We start from the raw sequence: 24,175 nt of genomic DNA on the forward strand, positions 1-24,175 counted from the left end.
ATTCAGTTGAAAGTAAAATAATTAGCTGATGTCAAATACAGTAACTATAATCGTCACGACGTAATCAAGCAGCAAGCTAACTAACAAACCTAGTGGATTGAGTTGCGCGAGCGACGCAGATATGATATGTTTTAATAGGCCCATTAACTATTGCAGATACCGGAGCGGCGCGTGCGCAGTCATTAGAGCCCGCGCCATCTGCCGGCGGGGAGGGAACCCTCACAGATTAGATAAAACTAAAATATTGCGCGCGACTGCAGTAAATTTGGAGGAAGCAATGGCATACGGGCACCCTTGTTAAAATTACAAGTATTTCAAAAATTAAAAAGCGATTGCCCTCACTTATGCTGGTGGCCTTAAAAGTGCAACCTTCGTTAAGTCACGTTTATTGAAGGTTTATTTCAGATTGCCGCATTATTGTATTTTAAACACAAGTTCGAATTTACTTTATTATTTAAATAATACAATATTTAATTGAATCCCAGCTGATCCGATACACTACCGATAATTTCACTGTAATACCTACCTATATAAAGTTTAATTTTGATTATTTCTATTAAAATATGTAAGACACGTCAAGTCACTTCTCGTCTTGGTATAAACTAACCCTAAACCTTGTTTAATTCTATCAATAATTCAGTGTTAAACCTTGAGCCGTCTTGAACAATGACTTCTCTAAGATATGTCCATCATCACGAAACACCGCTAACACTCGACTTATCTTCCGCAATAGTTTACCGTCGCTCGTCTGTCTCTCTCTGACACATGAACATTGTCTCCCTGTCCTTCTCTGTCAGCAAGACAAGGGATAATTAAGTTGATTTGTGGGCAATTAGGAAAGTGGACGGGGATTTATTTCTCCATATCACGGATTCGCCGAGTTTTGTTGTATTAGGTAATTCAGCTGGTTTGTTATATTTTAGCTAATAAGAGACCGTAACCGCGAAATTGCTGATAAGGGACAGATAGTGCAAATAAACAACAGATAAAAACGAGATAGACTTTTAATGTTTAGGTAAATGGACCTTCGATACGGAGTTATGCTTGTTGCACCACAATAGCTATAATTGCATTAAGGTTAATTACTTACTCTGGTGGGAGTTTGAATAAAGTTATTATAAAATTCAAAAAGGTAGATGATGAAATAAGTAACTTTTAGGTTAACTTTCAGTTTTTTTTTGTTAATGCATGCATGCATATTATAAATCATAAACATTTACAAAAGTAACGGCCACGCTATGTAGTAAATTCAATAATGGATAAGTTACTACGGCCCGGGCGGTTGGGACCTTTATAAAAAGCCTAGTACTGTCGTAAAACATGGCTTACTAATTAACTTAGCTTTATGACAAGCTTTGATTTATATCCTTTGGTACTCTGCCATTAATTAAAGTCATGGTTTATGTCTTGCGATAACAGTTATATTAAAAGTGAATAAAACTTCCGTAGAATTAAATTTTGAAATTTTCTTATTCAGTAAATACATAATTAAAAAAAAATACGTTTCAACATAATGGACGAAATGCCCAGGTTGAATTAACAATTGTACAATATATTATCATGAAATTTGTTTTCATACATACCTTTAAATAATTAGGTATAATACGGCTTATTCATGACCAGCCAAGGCGACCAAAAAGTGTTGATTTTAAATGATCACATGCCATTACCTAATTACAGACTGGATTACCGCGTGCATCGATTTATTTATTTATTTATTTAAACTTCATGCACGTAAAATGTACAACAGGTGGACTTAATGCCACAAGGCATTCTCTGCCAGTCGAACCTTTGGACCAAACTGAGATGGAAGTACGGGTAGTGCGATAACGGTAAAAAAAAAATTATATAAATATAAATAATAATAGGTTACTTAATACACTTGCATATAATATATTACAAACATAAGTATGACTATATATATATATATACTCCATATAAAATAAACATACATATACTACATACATTGGATGATTGTGTAAAGTTTAAGGAAATCTACTGGTCAAAAAGAAGATCATGGACTGTGATCATCGATTGTGTTCGTAGCGATACCTCACACGTGACTATTTTCTTTCACCGACATATTTGTTTTCCAACTGCCGTAAAAATCACTTGCACTGCACACTGTCGCTAATACTTATTCTGTAACGTCACTGCATCCTTATTCTGTAGTACCTAGTTAGTATTTTGTGTTAGTTTTAAGGATTTGTTATTGTCAGGTATATTTGTTTGTGTTTGTAGCATTGTCGAATAAACATTTTATCTATCTTTTTATCTATCTAGTTTAATCGAATAAGATTCTGCTGTTGTAGTTTTGAGATGCCGATTGAAATACTATGGTTTTTATTATTTTAATTTTGTAAAAATGATTGTAATAACTTGTCTATGAGAGAAATCAATCCGATGATTTGTATCTTAAAATGAGTGCAAGTGTAATCTATTTATCAATTAAATCGTGTAATAAGTACTCCGCATTATCATTAGTACCTACGGCATATTATGTGATTATGTTTCACATACTTTTTATAAACACCATCTTTTTTGCTCTTATTAAGTCATTTCTGCTGTGCATTGATAAAAAACGAATGAACAACGTGTACTTACACAATTAAAATGTAATAAATTCGCTGTAAACTTACATGAGTGATTTTTTATCTCTTTATCCAAACTCGTATTTAATTACAGCACTCAAGCCATAGTAGGCAGTATTGGGAGGTCGAGGTTTTGCCCATTTTCGTATATTCTTTAGCTTTTAATGTTAAATTTTTAATGATAATTTTTATCTTTATAGGTAATTACAATAATTTCAGAGGCAGTTGTCCAGTCGTTCGTGATGTGCGTCCCCAGTATTGCCATTCAATTCCAATTTAATTTCCAATAGATTAAAGATAGGTATACCTAGATTTAATACAGTAAATTCACATTTTGTATCTACCTACAGGGGACTACTCAAGTACTCATAGTTCTTAAGTATGCAAATTGTAGTATAAAAATAAGGTAACACAATTTCCCTTCACGAGCTTCGTATACCATTAAATAAATTCAATACAAACAAATGAAAGCAAAGCACTTTACATAACGGGATCGGCTACGGCGTAGCGGGCGTAACGTAACCCCGCCCCCTGTAGGCTGTTTAGGCCACGCCCCATTTCCCCCTTCTATACCCTTTACAGAAACCTGTATAATTAAATTTATGGCGGAGTTGAACTATGGAATGCGCCGTGCTACGAGGTACTACGAAAGTCAAACTCGTAGAAGGGCTACGACGCCGCTTTGATCTTTCGCCGTCGTCGAAGTAATTTCATTTTAAATGTAAATGGGTGCATTATTAATAACCCATATTAAATTTTGAAGATAAAGATACATATTTTTGTTTGTAATGAATTAGGGTTATGAAAATATACTTATTTTAATAAAAATTGGCAGAGACAAAGAAATCGCGTAAAATAGGTAGGCTATTCCCGTGGGAATATCTGGATTAGTAGGATTTAAAAACTAGGATCAAGTGTGGTGTGACGCGGCAAAGATAAAAGCAGAGAATTAATTTTATTAAAACTACTTAACTAATATAAAAATTACGAAAAGTTAAGTAAGTAGGTACGTTGATTTTAAAACGGAATACCTAAAATTTAAAATAAAATCTATTACCTAATTCTTGAATAACTGCAATAACAACTGTGATTCATTCATATTATCTTATCAAAGACACAATCAGATAAGATAAGCTAATCTTATCTATAATCTTTTGTTAAAAATAAGGACAAGTTTCGTTGTTTTAAAATGGAGACCGACATCTGTTGTATGTCTGTTGCTAAAATATTTATTTTATTTTCGAAAGTTATTCCATTAGTTTGAATACTAACCGATCTTTTTACGGTGACGGAAAACATCGTGAGGAAACCTGCACATTTAGAAAACTGAATGCGTAACCATGATCGATCCTATACGGGTTAGGTTGCGGAGGTAAGATGGGCGTCGCTTCGTTTAAAAACCGGCCTCACCCAATCCTGGATTCATGGTCAAAGGCACACCCGGGCTCCTCTCCAGAGTGGTGAGGAAGCAACCGGGACTAAAAGCCAGGAGGAAGATAGTTTCTAGACTCAGCGTTGTAAGAATGTAACCAATGTAGAACATTGCTTGTTAGAATGTATGAATTATATCTGTATGTACTTACAAATATGTATAATTCATACATTATTATTTGTATCATCAAGTCAAAAGGCCGAACGTGGCCTATCAGTCTTAAGACTGTTGGCTCTGTCTACCTCACAAGGGATATAGACGTGACCATATGTACATATGTAATGTATTGCCAAAGTGTTCCGCCCACGGAGTCTGTCTGCTCACTTACCATCGATCATCTCACTGCACTGCCGAATTAAAGGTGAACGCAATACAAGCAGTAGCCTAATTACAGACGTGATGCATTATCTTTCACATTTGTTTCACTTACTTATTATCTAAATAATTTAAAAAAAGGTTATTCTTCTGATTGTTGAATTGTCAACAGAATAATTTTAGTAGGTATACCTTTTAGATGCAATTTATATTTGGAGAGTTCATCGCTCGTTCGCATATGTTCAGCTTAATTGAGAACTAATTTTGGTATCTTCAGTCCATCGGCTTATTTTGTTAGGAGTATTTTGCGTAAAATGAACTTACGTACAAACATACATGTGTTCAAGTCTAAATTCCTTGCGGAGTAGACTGAGCCAACAGTCTCAAAAAGACTGATAGGCCACGTACAGCTGTTTGGCTTAATGATAGAATTGAGATTCAAATAGTGACAGGTTGCTGGCCCATCGCCTAAAAAAGGATCCTAAGTTTAAGCCTATCTCTTAGACGCCTTTTACGCCATCCATGGGAAAGAGATAGTGGTCCTATTCTTTTTGTATTGGTGTTTTTTTTAATCAATCCGTCTTTTAGTTTTATTTGTGTACAAAGCATGAATATTGTGTCCTCATCGAGGAGATGAGTTTTATAGACCACATTTGCATGAGTTTATATGATAAGTATTACGAGTAGGTACTTTATCTATAATTCACTTTAGTTCTAAAAGATATGAAAAATAATTAAAAACGGTGATTTTTGAAAACGGTGTTTTTAGGGTTAATTGTAGCGAGAATAATAATTGTTAGTAACACTTAAAATTGTAAAAAAATATTTAGGTATATATGATTTGAATGAATTTAGTGCAGCCCACCCTATTGATCTTTCTGCGTTGGACCATAAACGAGAGGACTAAAGCTCTTTTGAATCTCTCTATAAAAATGACAACAAGCTCTTAAAGCAATGAAAATATGGAGTACCTACTATAAACTTTGTGTTTATTACTTTTTGTAACTTAATCCTTTTTTGAAGACATTGTTGACAAAACATGTCTTTATTCCTTGCGGGGTAGGCAGAGTCAACAGTTTTGAAAAGACTGTTAGGCTTCGTTCAGTTGTTTGGCTTAGTGAAAGAATTGAGATTCAAATAGTGACCGGTTGCTAGCCCATAGCCTATAAGAAAAATCCCAAGTTTATAAGCATATTCCTTAGTCGCCTTTTATGACATCCATGGAAAAGAGATTGAGTGGCCCTATTCTATTTTTTATGTTGGTGCCGGGAACCACACGGCCATCTTACATATGAATAATCACCGTGTGGCCACTTATCTTAAAATATGTAAAAAGAGTAAGTTGGTCCATTTAATCAATAAAGGCTACATTTTTTTCAGTATAATAAGTTCTTTACTTTTTTACTGATTCCCGTTAAGACATTGTCATTATCATATGATGTCCAAAATTATATTTTAATGTCGGGTTATATACATTGTTACTTCTAAATGTCGAGTTATCACCCGCAAACGGTCGGGCCACTGCAGGCCGCGTCTGCCTACATACACATATATACATACACAATTTATTACAGCAACGAAACACGGTGATTATACATACGTTAAAATTTTATGGCCCTCTTGGCCTTCTGAGGCTCTCAGACAGACAGACGGACTCATGGATGTGTGTTATATTTTTTATTGGAATATTCCGATGAAATAATTTAATTGTGATATTCCTGTGTTGTGTTACCTGCAGATTTTTAATAAGAACTTGTTCTTAAATTTTATTATGGAAATAGAAATAACCGATAAGGAGGGCGATTCCCGGAATTCACTATTATTGAGCCAGGACAAATCTGCAGAAGTCAATTTTCACCGCGTTTTGATAAAGACGTATCTTCATCTATGGAAGACAAAAACGCCGATGGACAATTTTGTTAGAAAATAGGTAAGTATTACCTATATCAGCGTCATTCGTACAGTATTATTGAAATGGCATAAAATTATGGCTTAGAATATAGGAATCATTAGTAATTGTCTAATTATGAATCGTTGAGATCTTGCAAAATAATAACTCAACGATTCAATACGTCGTCCAATATGTATTTTATTACCTGACAGACATGTTGTGGGGTCAAAACCAAAATATACGTATGCAGATGTTAATTAATACACAAATAACTCCTAATAGCAGCATTGGCTCCTCGCTGTCTGACGGCATTTTGAAAATATTCATAGCTACAATGATCTCAAGTCAAATTTTCATTCATATTTTTTTTACGTGTTACACAAAAATTTTTGTCTGCATATTATAAAAAAACTTGATTCTGTGAAAAAATACAGAATGCATGACAACACTTAAATAATATTATAGTTAGGTACTTCTTGTCCAGGGGTGCCGTTAATCCCGGTTACATCCTCGGCTCTCTGAAGCGGAGTTGGGGCCTTTTTACCTACTAAGGAGAACAGTTTATTGTTCTATATTTTTTTCCGATTAACTGTATTTTTGCTAAGAACTTTTTACTGTTAGAAACAAAAGATGTTTAGATTTTTTTATTCAGACCTCCAGTACGCGTGACACGTTTTACCACTAGAGAGAGCAGCCAGTCGCAAATCCATCGCGTCGAGTGTCGCCTGTTCCCACACAGCCTAATTAATTACCCGCGCACAAAAAAAGAATCGACTCTTAAGAGCGGCGGCGCCAGCGCAGGCGCCACGATAACACTGGGAAAGTGTCCCCGGCTGTACCCGACCATCCCGACATCACTATACCCTATCGCCATAATTTGGCCCGGAAAATATATCGAGCTCCTTACAATTCACGTCTCAACTTATATTGGACATAATAATACGGTTTCAATCGTCTAAACAAACTCGATACACAAAATGTATGAGACGCTAAACAAACGGTGTGTCAAGTTAGATTGGTGGTGTAGTAATCGAATACTCGCGTTTATAGCCAAGTATCGACAAGTTATCGCACTTCCATTGAATGTCATTCATCCTCGAATTTAGATATGAGCCCACTACCAGCAGGTTTGGGCAACGTCCACGCATTCCAAAATATTCTTCAATCTACATTTTTATTAACCTCTTACCACAGAATTATTAATAGTTCTACATTATATGCTCTGACTATAGGTACAAGCTATGCGTAGATGTTATTTTTATATCTACGTTGATACGAGTAACATTAACAGTCCTTGACCTTGTCCTACGCTTGTTGTATTAGAATTAAATTTATCCGCTTTAGAACATTATGACAAAGATACATATACATATATTAAACAAAATCATGCTTTTCCGAAGGGGTTTGCATACTTCTATCACTTGATTCATAACTCTCTTCACGAAAGTTCAGCGGTTTAGGGTACTCTTGACTTGACCTTTCACCTAGTAGTTAATTCAGAGCCGGTACACTCAACTCCCTTTAATTTGCTCTTATGGTAGATCAAACACTAATTATTGTACCTATTATAAATTAGAAATTGAAGCGGGAGAGGTCTGTAAGGATCGTAGCAAGTGGGAATCCATATTCTCTGCCTACCCCAATGGGAGTCAGGCATGATATTATGTACGTATAAATTTAATCATTTTTATAGGTATATATCTTTTCTTAATCTCTACAAGCGATCTTTATGTACTTTTGCGTGCATTATAATGTGGGGAATCACAACAGAGGGTGTTTTTGGCGCGGGATTATTTTTGCTGGCGTTATTAATTTGAAACACAGAGAAATGAATTTCAACAATAAAATAATAAGTTAAATTTTCGTCAGTCTCGGGTTGACTAATGAAGTAAGTACTCTGTTGAAAAAAGTTAGTCACAGATAATACTTAATAGCACAAAAAACGCACAGGTAGGTAACTTACTTAATGACTCCTAACTGTTATAAACCGTGGTTATTTATTTTTTGTTTAATACATTTTAATATCATTACACAGAGACTGATCTATCAACGTCGGTTACGATTTCCTCCCGAGCACGGCTCAAGCATGAATTTACTTTGCTAACTTTGTATAAGTGCTTAGTTACTTATGGTAATTTTTTTAATGCGCGTTACGGCAAAGGTTTGAATCCTACCTCCGTCGTGACCAGTAGTGACCATTTACATTAGTTCGAGTGCTAACCGAGTGCGCATTTTGACCAAGATCCTCAATTGGTTGATTCTTTTTACACGAAACGACTCCCCTGACCTCCGGAACATTTGCAGGACAACCTAACCCTTATAGGATCATGGTCATACATCCAGCTGCCTGAATGTGTGAGCATCGGTTGCAATTCAAACTACTTAAATTACTTAGGTACTTAGAAATGAGTCATTGTTATTTTTATGGTCGCGAGTGGATTTGAACTGGTGCTAACGCTTTTTTATTCGGACACCTTTACCATGTGACCACAACCCTCTAGTTCTATTTTTATGCGACTTAGGAATTTTGAAAGTTTGAGGTAATATTTAACATGCCTTCAAAAGATTAGGCGTAACTCATAGCAATACTAGAACTCTCTAGAATTACGTCTACGTTATATTATCACATACTTAATACCCATAAATATATCACATCTTTATCCTATATGGGGTAGACAGAGTCAACAATCTCTAAGAGACTAAACGGCCACGTTCAGGTGGATGGAGTTGATATTCAGATAGTGACGGGTTGCAACCCTACACAAGTATCCTAAGTTTATTAGCCTTTCCCTTGATTATCTTTCACAATCTTCTTATTTATTTTATATTCATTAATTCATTCATATAGTTACGTCTATATCCCTTGCAGGTAGATAGAGCCAACAGTTTTGAAGAGACTGATAGGTCACGTTCAGCTGTTTAGTTAGCTAGTTACTCGTAGTTTAGTTATGTTAATTTTTATTTTATCTAAATAGAAAAAATAAATAAGTAACCCTTGAGACAAAGTAACACATCAGTCGCTATCTCCGTCCGTAGTCAAAGTCAATAAAATGTTCTGCAGGAAATCCGGTAAAGCACCCATTTTCGTTAGCTATTTTAATGTCCCGTTTGTTTTGCGAACTATTAGCAGATGAAGATAACGTGTGGCTAAGAATGTCTTTGTTCTCTTAAAAAGTTACGTAAACTCTATTGTTGAGTTAATAAAAGCCGATTTGCGTTGTGTTTTAGGCGTGCGTCAGATTTTTACGGTCCATTGCACAAAAAGTTCTACGCATGAGTCACGGGAGATGGCTCGAGCTGATAACTGGAATTAGTCTATGGTGCGGCCGGCCGCTGGACATCTGATTGTCGTAAAAGTTGGGCGAAATAAAGACAATGTGTCATACTGTAAATATTACTTTGCTTTGTGAGGGGAACACTTTGAGGAGAATAATTACATACATAGTCTATATCCCGTGCGGGGTAGACAGTGCCAACAGTCGTATAAAGACTGATAGGTCACGTTCAGCTTTTAGGCTTGATGATAGAATCGAGATTCAAATAGTGACAGGTTGCTAGCCCATCGCCTAATAGAAGAATCCCAAGTTTATAAGCCTATATCTTAGTCGCCTTTGCAACAATCATGGAAACAAGAGAGTGGTTTTTTTATTGGTGCCGGGAACCACACGGCACTTGCACAGCACCGAGAATAATTGTCTGCATTAAATATCAGTGCCACCTGCTTTAAATAAAAAAATAAAATATAAACCGGTGTTAAATTGTCAAGAACAGTACAGCCCCCTCTAATGTAGGCTCGGTTGCGACTCATTACGCGATTATGATCTGCGCTACCGCCGCGACACCTACCACTTTCAATCATTCAAAACCATAAGCATTAAGAAATACCGAGGGCTTCCATCACTTTCACGCTATGTAGAACACGAATGCATAAGAAAAAGACGGAGAATCTGTGTTTGTTGGCTATTAATAACAGAAAAACAAGCCGATCGAAGTGGATTAACACATTAGCAGGTCCGCCGTCGCCGGAATAAAAGCATTCCGGGTGTGTGTCGGGGGAAAAAACTTGGTGACACCGAGCGGGCAATTAGTAGCCGGCGGAGGGTCGGGAAGGGGGTCGCAGGGGGGGAACAGCTGGCGGGGAAACGATAGATAATGAGGATCATTTGATAAAAAGGCATACTTAATAGAGAAAAATGCCAAGTATTGAAGTAGCTCCTTTTGAATTTTGTACAATGGGATATGAATACAACGAAAAAACCCAGCTAAATCTAAAAAGTATCACTTACCAAGTTGCCCCATGGTGGATTTAATTTCTAATTCAAAATATTTATACATTATTATGGGACATTTCAAAATCATTTAATAATTGTCATATCTTTTGGATTCACAACATTGGTTGACGTCAAATAAATTACTTTAACAAAAGTTAGCACTGCCACTTTCAAACTGCAGAAGAAGCAGTAACAAACTGCACTGCATTTTATGCAATAACGTCAACTTTACAATTATCCAAACTTAAGAATAGAAATGTCGACGAGAGAATACTTTGTTATGATTAATTGATTTTTACGGAATTTAAATAATATTTATAGAATGTAGGAAGTAGTAACTCCATGATGAGCAAAGCATACAAAAACTACAAGTAAAGCCCTGCCCCTCTAAGGTATGGCGAGTGGCAGTAGAGGAATTACGTAGGTTGATGCTGAGAAAAGCCCATAAAGTAATATTTTAAGCCTGAATGTTGTCGAAAACAATGTAAATTACACGCACGCATCCATTACCGGGTCGTCTATTCGGCATTCGTGTCCCAATACTCTAAATCAGACGGTATCGAAGGTTCGACGTTTCAGTCATTAGCCTGGAGGCTCGCTGCATTAGTGAGGGAGGGGGGGAGAGGGAGAGGAGGGGGGGGGCGAGTGATAACGTGTGGTATGTGGAGCGCCGGCGCTTCGATAAATGATCTAGCACACGAGGATTTTCGTATGTTTGTTTGTTTGATGGAAAATGGTTCTTTTCGGGAAAGTCAAAAACAAAAATGGTAAATTATTGACCATTACGTTATTGTGTTACATAATGTATGTAAGTTATACTTAATCGTATGCAATAATTGGGCTTCATCTTGTTTGAAAATAAAAATTACATGTGAGTAAAATAACTTACTTGACGACGAGAATTTGCGCTTTTATTTCTAACCGAAGATGTTTCCTGGTGGTCACACGCCAGCTTACGCAGTAACATTAGAGGCGGCTTAGTTTGTCAATTGATGTTACATTTATTATTGGAGATCTATAATATTACAGGAGAAGATGATTTCGAATTCAAGTAAGTGTGTATAGTTATGAGTTTTTCCAATAAGTGAAAATTACGATGTTTTATTTATTAAAGTATCTAATGATAGACGTGAATCATTCCGAATCTGATCAATCACTAAGCATCAAAAATTAAAAGGATGCCAATGAACCCAATAGTTTAAGCTAGATTTACAACGATGACAAACACACAGGGATTTTTAAAGAATACGCGACTTTGCACTCGGTCAAGTTTGGAAAAATCGATATTGTACTTTCTAATTATCTTGAATTTATTATTTTGATGAAAGATGTAACAGTATAAATAAGATAAAAGACGAGAGAGAGAAGTTCACTGATTTTCTGTGACGACAACTGGAGTTAGGTGATATGCTTCATGCAAGGCATGGTATGTTGCAATAAAGTCACCGTGTACGTGGTCTCTTAGCATAACGACATAGCGGGGAGCCGAGGCGAAAGTTTTTACATGTAAGTTGCTCAAATATTTAACAGAAAAGGTTTCTGCTAGGTAATGTTAAATTTTGTAGTTGCTATGAGAAACAAGTATTGAGCCTTAAACTTATTTCTGAAAATTATGTAGGTAATTAATCTTTATTTGCATACATACATATGGTCACGTCTATATCCCTTGCGGGGTTGACAAAGCCAACAGTCTTGAATGGACTGAACGGCCACGTTCAGCTACTTGGCTTAATGATAGAATTGGGATTCAAATAGCGACAGGTTGCTAGCCCATCGCTTAAAAAAGAATCCCAAGTTTGTAAGCCTATCCCTTAGTCGCCTTTTATTACATCCATGGGAAAGAGATAGAATGGTCCTATTCTTTTTTGTATTGGTGCCGGGAACTTTTTCTTGCCTTTTGATAAAGTGCATTGTAAACTGTAATGGTACCTAATCGATTTTCCATACCGTACTTACTATGTGTTATATAGTTCCTAATATTTTTGAAATAGTTAAATTGTTACCGATGACACCCAAAGACAAGATCCAACTTCATTTTTAAGTATGGGAAAATTTCCCCCAAGTATGTTCATCAAAAAAAGATAAAATATTAATGGATTACATATTTTCAGCCAAAGTAGGTACCTACCAAAAAATTCCTAATTTTTTTAATTAAATTGTCCCCTAGAGACTTTTTTACTTTATTTTTTGTATTCTTTTTCCTCACATTTTATATAGGTACCTAGGCCACCGTTTTGTGATAACTTCCTAAACTACTTCGTTGTTTTTGTTTTAATGTGCTGTTGTTTGACTCTTGTTCTGTAAATGTCTCACTTTACATGATCATGCTGTGTACACTAAAGTTGAACATTTTACTTGTTCACTGTATATACATTTCCTAAGGATAATAATGCAATTTTGTAATCTGTCTGTATGTGTACCTACCTAAATAAATAAAAAAAAAATTTCAAAAAGACGTAATAATACTCAGTCAAAATGACTGCGAATGCCTATTTTCTGAATAAAATATTGATATTGATTTCTCACACAGATTTGAACAGAAAATAAATCGATTACTTCAAAGCCTTAGCAACGGGTTAACCTGAGAGTGTGTCGCGGCGGCTAATCAGCGGCGGCGTCTCTGAAGTGAAGCCCGAAAGCCTTTCCGTGTTCCGCGCGATCCCTCCCCCCGCACCCCGCACCCCGGGCCCCCGAGCCCCGCGCCCGCGAGCCTTAATCGATCGTTGATGAATAACTTCGGCTGTGGTGACCGCTAAGCCGAGTGGACGCGGCACAATTACTTACGAGTAGCTTTCGAAGTGAATGTGGTGTTGATATGCAGTATTGCGTACCCCTTCTGGACAAATGTTTGACTTATGTAGGTATGTATGTAAAAAGTTAAAAGGTGAGAAAAACTATTATTAAAATAACAATATTTAATATTTTTGACCTTCTCAATTTTGTTCTACAATTCTGGGCTTGACATACATAGGATGTTATTCTTTCCAGCGCACAAAAGAAATATCCCGTAATGTCTGCAACTTGCGAAAAACTATAGTAGGAAGTAAATTTCTTAAAAGGAAATTTGTAGCGGCTATTTTAATTCTGTAATGAATGGTGTACTCATTTTACTTTCGAAGCGATGGCCCGAGTCATGGTGATAGAATGAGACCGTTGGCATCATTAATATTTATTCGGGCGATATACCTATTAGAGCATAAAATGCCGCAAGAACCGATAATGCGAAATGTTAATTGTTATTTGTTACGCTGGCATTCTAAGCTAATGCCTGCTCTCCTCCGAAGCTACAAAAGATACGCGATGAAGTCATAATGCCGCTATAGGATGTTATATCTATTTATTGAATTTATTTTATGATTTCTCACTTCACACTGGGAGAGAAGGTGTTTTGAAACACAAGTTTTGCTTTGTTTAGACACTAGTCTCACAATCTTTAAACATATTGACGAAATACCTAGTTACGTTGACAGATTGTCAAGAAATATTGTAGAGACTGAAAGAATTGAGATTTACAAATAAGATAAGAATTTGTACAGATTGGCTCACGAGATTTTGTTAAAACGATAAAAGTCAAAATCTTTCTATTTGCTGTTGGCATTGGTAAAGCATGTGAAGTGAAGGTATAAGATACGTTTTTATCAGATCACTGTTTTGATCGACATTTACCGGATTATTTACATAATGCTTAGACCCATTTCGATAAAATTCGGGCGTAACCGCTTAAGTGGAGAGCAAGCTTAAGTAAATAGTGAATTTATTGCTACATATTGCTGTAAATCGTTACTTCAGCACTCGGGGCTATTAGTGGCTTTTGAATAATTAATGGAGGCTTAATTTACAGCGTTTGTGGCGGCGGCCCCTTTGAGGCTCGCTCCCAAACTCCTTCCGTTACGTTCGTTGAGCGTCCGAATTTTATTGCCTACTTACCTACAATTGAAAACTTGGTTTTGGGCGGTTCTTTCTTTGTCAGTCAGTATTTTTCTTCTCTTTTATAGACATGATTTTTTTATTTGCATTTATAATATTAAAATAACACAGACCTAGTGATAACAAATCAGGGACGTTTAAAATTCTTACCAAAACAAACTGACCTGTAGCATTATACTTATTTCTGGTATTAACTATAATGATTAAATAATTATTATTATCGTTAGTCAGTATTGGTAGATCTGGTACCCGCACCAAGCGCAAGAAGAACCCATTGCAGGTCACCACCACCAGGTATGTGGTACATACCGGTGGTACATACCATATATATAAATAAAACTGCAACAGATCCACCAGCAAAAGGTGACAAAAGTGTGACGTCATGCGCAGGCGCCGGCGCTACCCGACCGACGACAAATTTACGAGGGCCAAATTACGTTATCTGATCCGATACCATCTAAATCGGTACGATCTGATCGCTAATAGTAATAGTGGGAGATGTTGCCCACCGGGTGCCGGGACGGGGTGCGGGGTGCGGGGTGAGGGGTGCGGGGTGAGGTGGACGATCACAAGCTTTTTGCCGTGTCCGGATGTGAAGGGATTTGGGATCACACCTCGCAGATAAAATGTTGAGTAGAGAAGGTCTTCTTTAATGATTGTCTTATCCTTCATTCCTCCTCTTACATTCATCGTCGCAAAGCGGCTTTCAGCAGACTGCATACCAATCCCGCCGTGAACGAGACGTGATGGGGTGCGGACGCCATCGCCACCATTTAGAATACTTATGTGATTCCATTACTAATATTATAAATGTGATATACCCTCTGCTGAAATCAAAACTTCGGAGATCTGCGTATCAAACGATTTTCTTTTAATCTTTGTTCTAGTTTCGTCCTCACTGGAGAGAACTTAACTTTAACCATAGATGTAAATAGAAGTAAGTTACAGGTACGTAATTACCCGAAGCGACTGCCTCTCACCTTTTTGACTCATTCAAAATGGAAATCTAGCCAAACTTGGATCATTGTTTTTGAACTATCATTCATTTATTTTCATACTCCTATCACAAACAGCGTGTAATGTAATGAAAAATAAGTGAGACCGAAGAGTAGTGTGACCCCATTTTGAGAGACTAACTGCCATTTTCCAAAACAATCCATTGAAAGTTATCTTTGAAATTGTCAAAAGAATCGAATTCACAGATCAACTGATAAATTGAAGAAAACAGTCGACACGTCAAAGAAAAAAATGGGTGCTAGCACGAGCCACATCAATTTGCGCAAACGTCACGCGGAGGAACGCGCCGACCCACTGAAAAAATTGTTATTATTGAGCTATCCGAGGCGCCGCCTAATTGTTTGTCAGAACGAGACGACGATCCAGTTATTGTGTTAAATGAAAGGGATGCACGTAGAACCCTAATCCTGCTATAAATAACCGGGTTCCTCAATGCGCAGGCGCCACGCTTTTTTACTTTAAGTGCCGACTGCGACCAACCGAATTTGATACTGATGTTGGAATGATGTTATCAGTCATAAGGGGAATGGAGATCAGGTGAAATGTGTTTAGATATTTTTCTTTTTCAAAATATGTATGCATGAAAATTAATGTAAGGGTGCTTCATCAAATTATTCTTTTGAGTTTATATATCATGCAAGGAAGAGGTTCAGGATTAAATCGACATATGTCATCGCCCAGAAATTCAATGCTTTTACCTCAGATGACGCGGTATTACTCCATCGCGACCCTGATAGGCAGTACAAAACTAAATGACATTGACAGCGCGGCTTTTGATCATGACATCAGTAATTGTAAAGAATGGACGTCGATATCAGCCCGTCGCATACGCAGATTTATTTCAACGTGGTTATCGAACAAAAGCCTAGCCAGAGTTATGTTATTTTTTACTCGTGAATATATAATAGATAATTCTAATGGATTTCATCATACGGATGTCTTGATGACAATAAAAACATTTTGACTGATTAAATTAAAAAAATATTAAATCTTAAAAATAACGAGCGAACAAAGCAGGTGTCACAGCTTAAAATTTAAAACGGAATAATGATAAACCAGCGTTTGACATTTGCCCTGTCTGCCTCTTCCGTTAATTTGCAAAAGTCCAAGGTCTGCCATGACCAAGACCCTGGGTTGGATAAGTCAGGTAAGTACATGAAGCTAGTTCTGTTTGGCCTCCGTGGCCTAGACAAGATTTTAGGCCACGGGATAAGTAGCTTTCTTGCCTAGGCCCTAGACAACAAAGTACCTAACCCAGCTTTAGTCATATCCGTGGCACTAAGTGAGAATTCTTAATCTTAATCTAATAAAATCTAACATAATATCTACAAGGGAGAGAATAGGATTGCTTTAGTTCCAGGAACTACGCGGCTCCCTTAAACCACAGTTTATTATAGGCCTATTTCAAATAAAAACTTTGAGCATATTTCTGAGACAAAAGTCTGGCCGGACGGAGATACCAAATGAACTTATAATACTTTTATTTTCTTTTAAAGTTTACCGTAGTCAACAGTCACACAGTAAAGTTGTAACGAGCGCTTTGTGCGGTCGAAACATCATCCATTGTTATTGTTTATTTTCATAGAATTTTGGCGAAAGCTTTGTTTGTAAAAAAAGTAGCCTTGTCATAAAGGTACTTGTGACATAATATAGATTTTGAAGTTTTTGTGTTGAATAAAAAATACAATTATCTTTTTATGATTTCATAGTAAAGAAAAACAGGAGGTATGGAGTGGCGAATAAGTGTTTAAAATTGCTGGTAATTCTTTCTTTATTACGAGTTGAAAAACAATTATAGTAGCCTTTGAGGCAGCAGGTTACTAGTATTTTCTTCAAATAACATAACTTGTCTAGCCTCATGAATCTGCCCGCGCAAATAGAAATCCTATTAATTTAAATTCTCGCAGGAATTTCAGGAAATCCTGCACACACCTAGACTACATAAGAAGCCTCCATGCCTATTCTCTCAATCCATCAGCTGACATTGATGCCAGTCAATCGGTCAGTCACTGATTTCTTTAGATAAGTTAACTCTTTATGCCATGAGATTTCAAATAATCATTAACCTTCTGTATTTACGTATTATATTTAAATCTAATACGTAAATATAATGTGCCGTGTGGTTCCCGGCACTAATACAAGAAAGAATTTGACCACTCCAGCTCTTTCCCATGGATGTCGTTAAAGGCGACTAAGGGATAGGCCTGCAAACTTGGGATTCTTTTTTAGGCGATGGGCTAGCAACCTGTCACTATTTGAATCTCAATTCCTATCATTAAGCCAAATAGCTGAACGTGGCCATTCAGTCTTTTCAAGACTGTTGGCTCTATCTACCCCGCAAGGGATATGGACGTGACCATATGTATGTATGTATTTAAATCTAATATCGTTCAATTAGTAATATCTCATAACAGATGAAAATAACAGATGTGTAATTTGGTCCATGTTTATATATGTATATTCCAGTCTCAAACTGTTTAAGCGCCGTATAGTCCAGTGTCCCTCTAAGTGCGAAATATTTCCCGGGCGGCGCGGTGTCGCGCAGCTTTTTGTGGCGTTTTCGGAGCGGCCTGCGAGGTGCGAGGTGCGGGGGGCGGGGGACGGGCGGGGGCGGACACACAAACATACAATTATGTTGTTAAGATGACGTGCTTCTTTTGTGAAGAGATTGTGGTTTTGCCAGTTGAACTAATAGCTAAGAGTGTAATTGATATGAGTGGCAAAAGTTAAGTGTTTACATATTTTGCTAGTTACACATGGGCATTACTATACAAGGAAGCTTATTCTTAAATGTCGTGTGTACCTGTTTACTTTTTTTTAATAACATTAATCTTTTTTCCTGCGGACCACTCAATATTTTTTCGCATGTATGTCGTAAAAGGCGACCAAGGGATAGGCTTATAACCTTGGAATTGTTTTTTGTGCGATGGGCTAGCAATTCACAATTCTATCATTACGCCAAACACCTGAATATGGCCTATCAGTCTTTTGAAGACTGTTGGCTCTGCCTACCCCGCAAGGGATACAGACGTGGCTGTATGTATATTATTTGATAAAAATAACATTTTTATCCAAGCTGGCTTCACTTAGTTAGCCAACACGGGCGCGAGTGCAATGTAACTTGGCTGTGATATGAGACAATTCATTATTCATATATTGAGATTGTATGTATGCATTCTCAGCCGAGCTGCTCTCCAGCAAATTACCTCAATACAGGCCGGCAACGTCGTGGAGACTGCAGAAATAAAACAAGATCAGTGCTTAGCTTTATCTGTGACTAGCTATTGCCTGCAACTTCGTTTGCCGTAAAAGTTGATCACAGAAATAGCTGATCCCTGTATTGCCTCTAAGAGGAGTGGGTGAGGTATTTTTGTATAAGTTTATTTTTGTTGGACCAAGCTTAATGCATCTGAAATAATCGCATTGGAATCAATTGCGTGTTCAAACATACAGACAGAAATTCAAAAAATCATATTTTTTACTTCTGTCGGTCTTATATTGAAACATATTTCCAAAAAAAAACCGATATGCCCCATATCGACTTTTTGGTAATATGTTTCAAGTACTTACATACATCGGTCAGTTACTTCTTTATTAAATGTATGGATATGGAACATGAATGTGCGCTATTTTGCTAGTAAGTAGTAAACAAATGAAACATACGGCCGTGATTATAACAGAAATAAGAGTTTATGGTGAAATGGAGTTCTAGGTAACCTTTCGTCTGTTGGTTCTGTCTACTCCGTAAAGGTTAAAGATGTGATTGTGTGTATGTATTACTTAACGGGATTGAGAGTTGTTAGTCTTTTATTATGTAAAGAAAGCTTTAGAACTTTTATAGCTTTATTAATAATATGGAAGCATTTGTTTGTATCTACATGTAAATAAAGTTCAGCATGACATGACAAGCAGACCTAGGTATATAAATATAACTTATGCTATGGGATACTAACTCTATAACACCATATTTGTATAAAATTATCCAACACTGTACCGTGTGGTTCCCGACACCAACTCGAAAAAGAATAGGACCACTCCATCTCTTTCGTTTCTTTTAAGGCGATGGGTTAGCGACCTGTCACTATTTTAATCTCATTTCTATCATTTAGCCAAACAGCTGAACGCAGCCTTTTCAAGACTGTTGACTCTGTTTACCCCGCAAGGGACAAAGACGTAATTATATGTATGTATGTTATCCAAGACACATCAAACCAGAAAAAGTTCAATTTCATCATGATATTAATATGCCGTGATCAAAGTGTAAAATGGTAAGTCTCTGCCTGCCCGTCCGGAAGAGAGACATGATTTTCTAGTATGTTTATTTTAATGTTTAATATGTTTTTTTTTTCAAATCATTTCATAGAAAATTATCATTAAAAAAATTGGTTTGGTTCCTGTAGCGCGTTGATGTCTTTTCAATGACACACAAGTGAACAAAGTTAATTTCTTTATTCCTTTTTTAAAATCAGTAAGTTACTATAATTACTTATAAAGTAACTTATTTTTGCTAAGTATTTGATGTGATCCTGTGAGATAACCTTATCAATACGTAGGTAGCAATACAAATACTTTTCTCTATTCAGTATCAAATCATTTTATAAAAGATTGTTGGTGAGCTTGATTTATACACGTTTTGTAATAAAATATTGAGTAATAAATCCGTAATGAAAATAATATAAAACTAATTTAACATGAAAGTTGTTAATTAATGTCTATTTCCGCGGCTCCGTCGCCCACGCGAGCGTTCTAGGCCAATTTGTGACTCACACGAGCGAGCTATAGGCGAAGACTTTAAACCCGCGTACATGTAGTCACGTCTTTATCTCTTGCGGGCTAGACAGAGCCAACAATCTCGAAAAAATAGGATGGCCACGTACAGCTGTATGTGTAATCCTACTACTATTATAAAGGCGAAAGTTTGTATGGATGTTTGTTACTCTTTCACGCAAAAACTATTGAACCGATTACCATGAAATTTGGTATGTAGGTAGCTGAAGACCCAGAATAACACATAGGCTACTTTTTATCCCAGAGTTCCCGCGGGATTGATAGGGTTTCCATGCGGACGAAGTCGCGGGCGGCCTCTAGTAGTAATAATATATTAGAAATTATATCACGCATATTTCTGTAAATCTTTTATGCCCCATCAGTTGACAAGGCAACTAGATATCTATAACTTCGCGCTCTCAACGCAGAATAAAAGAAACATGGAAGATGTGTCATAATTATATCTATCTCATATGACATAATATGTCTTTCATAAACGTTCGCGAATCGACCTCCGGGTCACCAAGACCATGGCACCTTTACCCACCATCGGCTGCGGTGCTGACTTGCTGAGTAAGTGTGGCAGCATGTGAGGAATGCGAGGGTGCGGGACAATGGTGCGCGCGCGCCGGCACGCTGCAGGTACGGCGCGCTGACGCCGTGTACTCGAACCTTGATGTGACGTCATTAGCATTTTTGAAACAAAATCGAATGTGGTCAATACCAAGAATTGCGTCTTTTGAGGGTCCGTAGAATTGTAAACTGGTAACCTACTTTATTGAAGTTTAAATTCTTAATAGGCCGTGTGGTTCCCAGCACAGATAGAAAAGAGAAAAGGACCAATCCGTCTCTTTCCTAAGGGGCTTATAGGAAAGCAACCAGTCATAGTTACTGTTCCCGCCACAAATATTTCACATTTCACCTTATTTGTCACCAAAGCGTCGCTCATTTGACTTATATGTATACATAACTTAATAGTATCAGCTAGGCCTGCAATAGAATTGAGTAAACAAAAAAGGAAACGGTGAACAGCATAGGTAAGTACTAGCATTTCGTGCGCGTGCGATGATCAAAACAGCGAGTGGCGGTATGTTCAGCGCTTTTGTAGCTAAACACGTGACGAGGCGACATCATACTGGTTCAATGATATCTCCACCAATAAATACTTTTTACAAATTATAATAATTATTCAGATTTTTTAAAATATTGCACATACCTAAATATTTCTTTTAAACCTTCGTACCATGCTGCGGGGGCCGGGCTTGCAACGTTTGCTGCGCGCCGCTGCGGATTCCAATGAGTCAGTTAAGTCAAATTGTCTCTAATCGCTCAAGAGTGTATGATCTGCTCAGTTATGCAACATAGGTAACGCAAACCAGGAGTTAAGCCTAGCTTAGAATAGCTACAAGTACATTTATACCCATACTTATTTATTTATTTTTTAAACTTACAAAGCCCGACCAGTCACATTGACAATGTCAAACAGTACTTAGGTAGAAAGTTAAAAAAAAAAACTAATTGTACGGTTAACGTTTATTCTAGGATAGATTACCTACTACACATTAACATCTTACATCATTTAGCACTTCTGAACTGAAATCCTCGTAAATTGACTGTCTTAGGAAGCTAAAAAATGATCTGACGGCTGCCAGCAATGCGTATGCGGCTCTAATTGAGTGGAACGCTTTTTGCAGGTCTTCGGCAATTAATTAACTGATTTATTGTCTGCCGCTACCCCTAGCTAGCCGTCTCGCGTCGCCGCCTCAACGTTTATGATGCACAGTAAACCTACCCAAGTTCAGTGCAAATTCGCCTCTATTACCGCGTCATAGTGTTCCATGTATTATTTCAAAGTTGGCATAGACAGAAGGAGGCTTATGCCAAGAATTGTGTCATGGAGGGCTGTTGATGATGATGTACTGGTTTCGAGAGAGTACATTCTTAATTGGATTCCATTGACTTCTCTGAAATGTAAGAATCTAATTGTCTCAATATTTTTGTAATTAAAAATGTAGATATTTTGGACTTGCGGAATGATCTACCCAAGTTGTTGGTATGCATTTAGTATCTAAGTATACAAACCTTTTTAATTCACGTTTATCTTAATGCAAATCATAATGCGCAGAATTAATCATGTTTCACATTGGGACTCATCAACACAGTAAAAAGTTAAGAAAAAAAACAGCAATAAAAAGTTTTGAAATACAAAAAATATTTGGAAACCAGTTTGTAAAATACTATTTTCAAATACCAGGAGTAAAAACAGGAGGTGGCCTAATGTCCACCCCCCGTTTTGCGCAATGCCTTATGGCACACAATGGCGTTAAAGTGATTATTTACTTACAGTTGTGTGTTGTGCTAGTTTTAAATTTTAAAATAAAATAAAAACTTTTAGTGTCGTGGTACTAGGCTCGATATGATAACCACTTCACCGTTACACCCGGTATAGGTAGGTATTTCTTTAATTATGGGTACCGACCTAGTTAGTCACTATTTCACGATTACACTAAGTAATGTGACAGTCTTGAACAAAAGTTACACTAACCGAAAGTTTGTATTATGTAAAAGGGGAGATAGGTAAGTATTTGCAAGTAAATAGCTCATTGCTTTTAAGAGATTCCTACATAGTTTAGTTAGAAAGTTTAGTTCATGTTGGTAGGGATGATAAAGCCAAACTGTACGAGAAGTGTGATCAATTTAAGAACCTACATACTTACCTAAGTTGTGGTCCAATTCTTGGTCATTTAATCGCAAAAATGTACCTACCTAATGGGACAGGATTTGCGGGAAATATGTGTGCTAAGGTTAGGACCTTAGCACACACGCTTGGAAGTCAAAGGTTTAAGAAACAGGCCTATAGCCTGTTTACAAGTATTAGTGATTGAGTAATTTTAATTTAACTAAATTATTGCGTGTAAACGATCATTAAATCGTTAACTTTTGAACGATTTACTGAAGTCACAAGTAGTAAATATACAATTTAGTGGTTAAGTAGTTAGCTACCTACGTGTGAACAGGCAAAATTATTTGCGCTTTGAAATATTTTAGTCCTTGTAGGTAAGTACTTAGTTGTTGTTACAATAACCTACCCACCAAAAGAAAATAAAATATCGATGCATAAAATCAAACTGCAGATTTCATTTCCGTGAAATATTAAGGTAGCTACTTAACTACTCAATTTTTTTACCTTATCTATCAAAGTAAAGTACCTAATCTGTCAAATATAAATATAAAAGTATAGGATACTGTCAAACATACTCACTAAATTACAACGGCGATGTTAGCTGCTCCAGCACAAGTTTCTATTGAATTGAAGTAGCAATATAAGGGAAACTTCACTATCACAAACACAAATCAACCGATCCTTATCAAGATAACCGAGTAAGATACGGGAGATGACGTGAGATGCGCGCGCGTCGCTGCCGAGACGCGAAGGTGCACTGACACGGGTAGGTGGCGTCGAGCCCGGGGCGGGGCGAGCGGCTTTCTGATTGGTCCATTAAGGCGACACCCGCGCGAGGAAAATCCTTCGTGTAGAGAAAATAGAAAACACGCTTTTCCATAAATCGTGCGCGTCACCGGCGTGGCCGCAACGTCACGACACGATCGCGCTGCGCAGCAAACTGAGCAATAGGTCATCTTTTGAGTGAAAATAAGAAAAAGAAAAAAACAAATTCCTTTTTTCTAGATGGTTTAGAGCAATTATTATAGCAAGGTTTGTATAAATTGCCATAAAACAGTAAAAGTTTTTTTTTTAATATTTTAATACCCTACAACGGCTTTAGTCAAAGTAACTCTTCGTCATGATCCAGGAAGTGATGGTTGAGCTGCAAGTGGGTGCTTATCTATTTCGCCTTTCTTTGGAGTTCATCACACAACCCAGCATCGTAACGCTTTCTAATAATAAAGCTTGTCCTAGAAAAGGTTTTTAGGAAAGCAAAATATAGACATTAGGTAGGTACCT

At 37.0% G+C, this 24,175-nt stretch overlaps 1 protein-coding gene across 1 annotated transcript in view; it reads right to left on the bottom strand.

Moving 5' to 3' along the window:
* LOC106138991 (GATA-binding factor A-like) overlaps positions 1-23,593 on the bottom strand; it is a 47,093-nt gene extending 23,500 nt beyond the window's left edge. The window contains exon 1 of the mRNA XM_060954412.1: positions 23,474-23,593. The gene's annotated coding sequence lies outside the window, so the exon portion shown is untranslated. The remainder of the gene's footprint in view (positions 1-23,473) is intronic.
* Between the last annotated feature and the right edge of the window lie 582 nt (positions 23,594-24,175).

This window comes from Amyelois transitella, chromosome 4, assembly GCF_032362555.1.
Source record: "Amyelois transitella isolate CPQ chromosome 4, ilAmyTran1.1, whole genome shotgun sequence".
NCBI lineage: Eukaryota > Metazoa > Arthropoda > Insecta > Lepidoptera > Pyralidae > Amyelois > Amyelois transitella.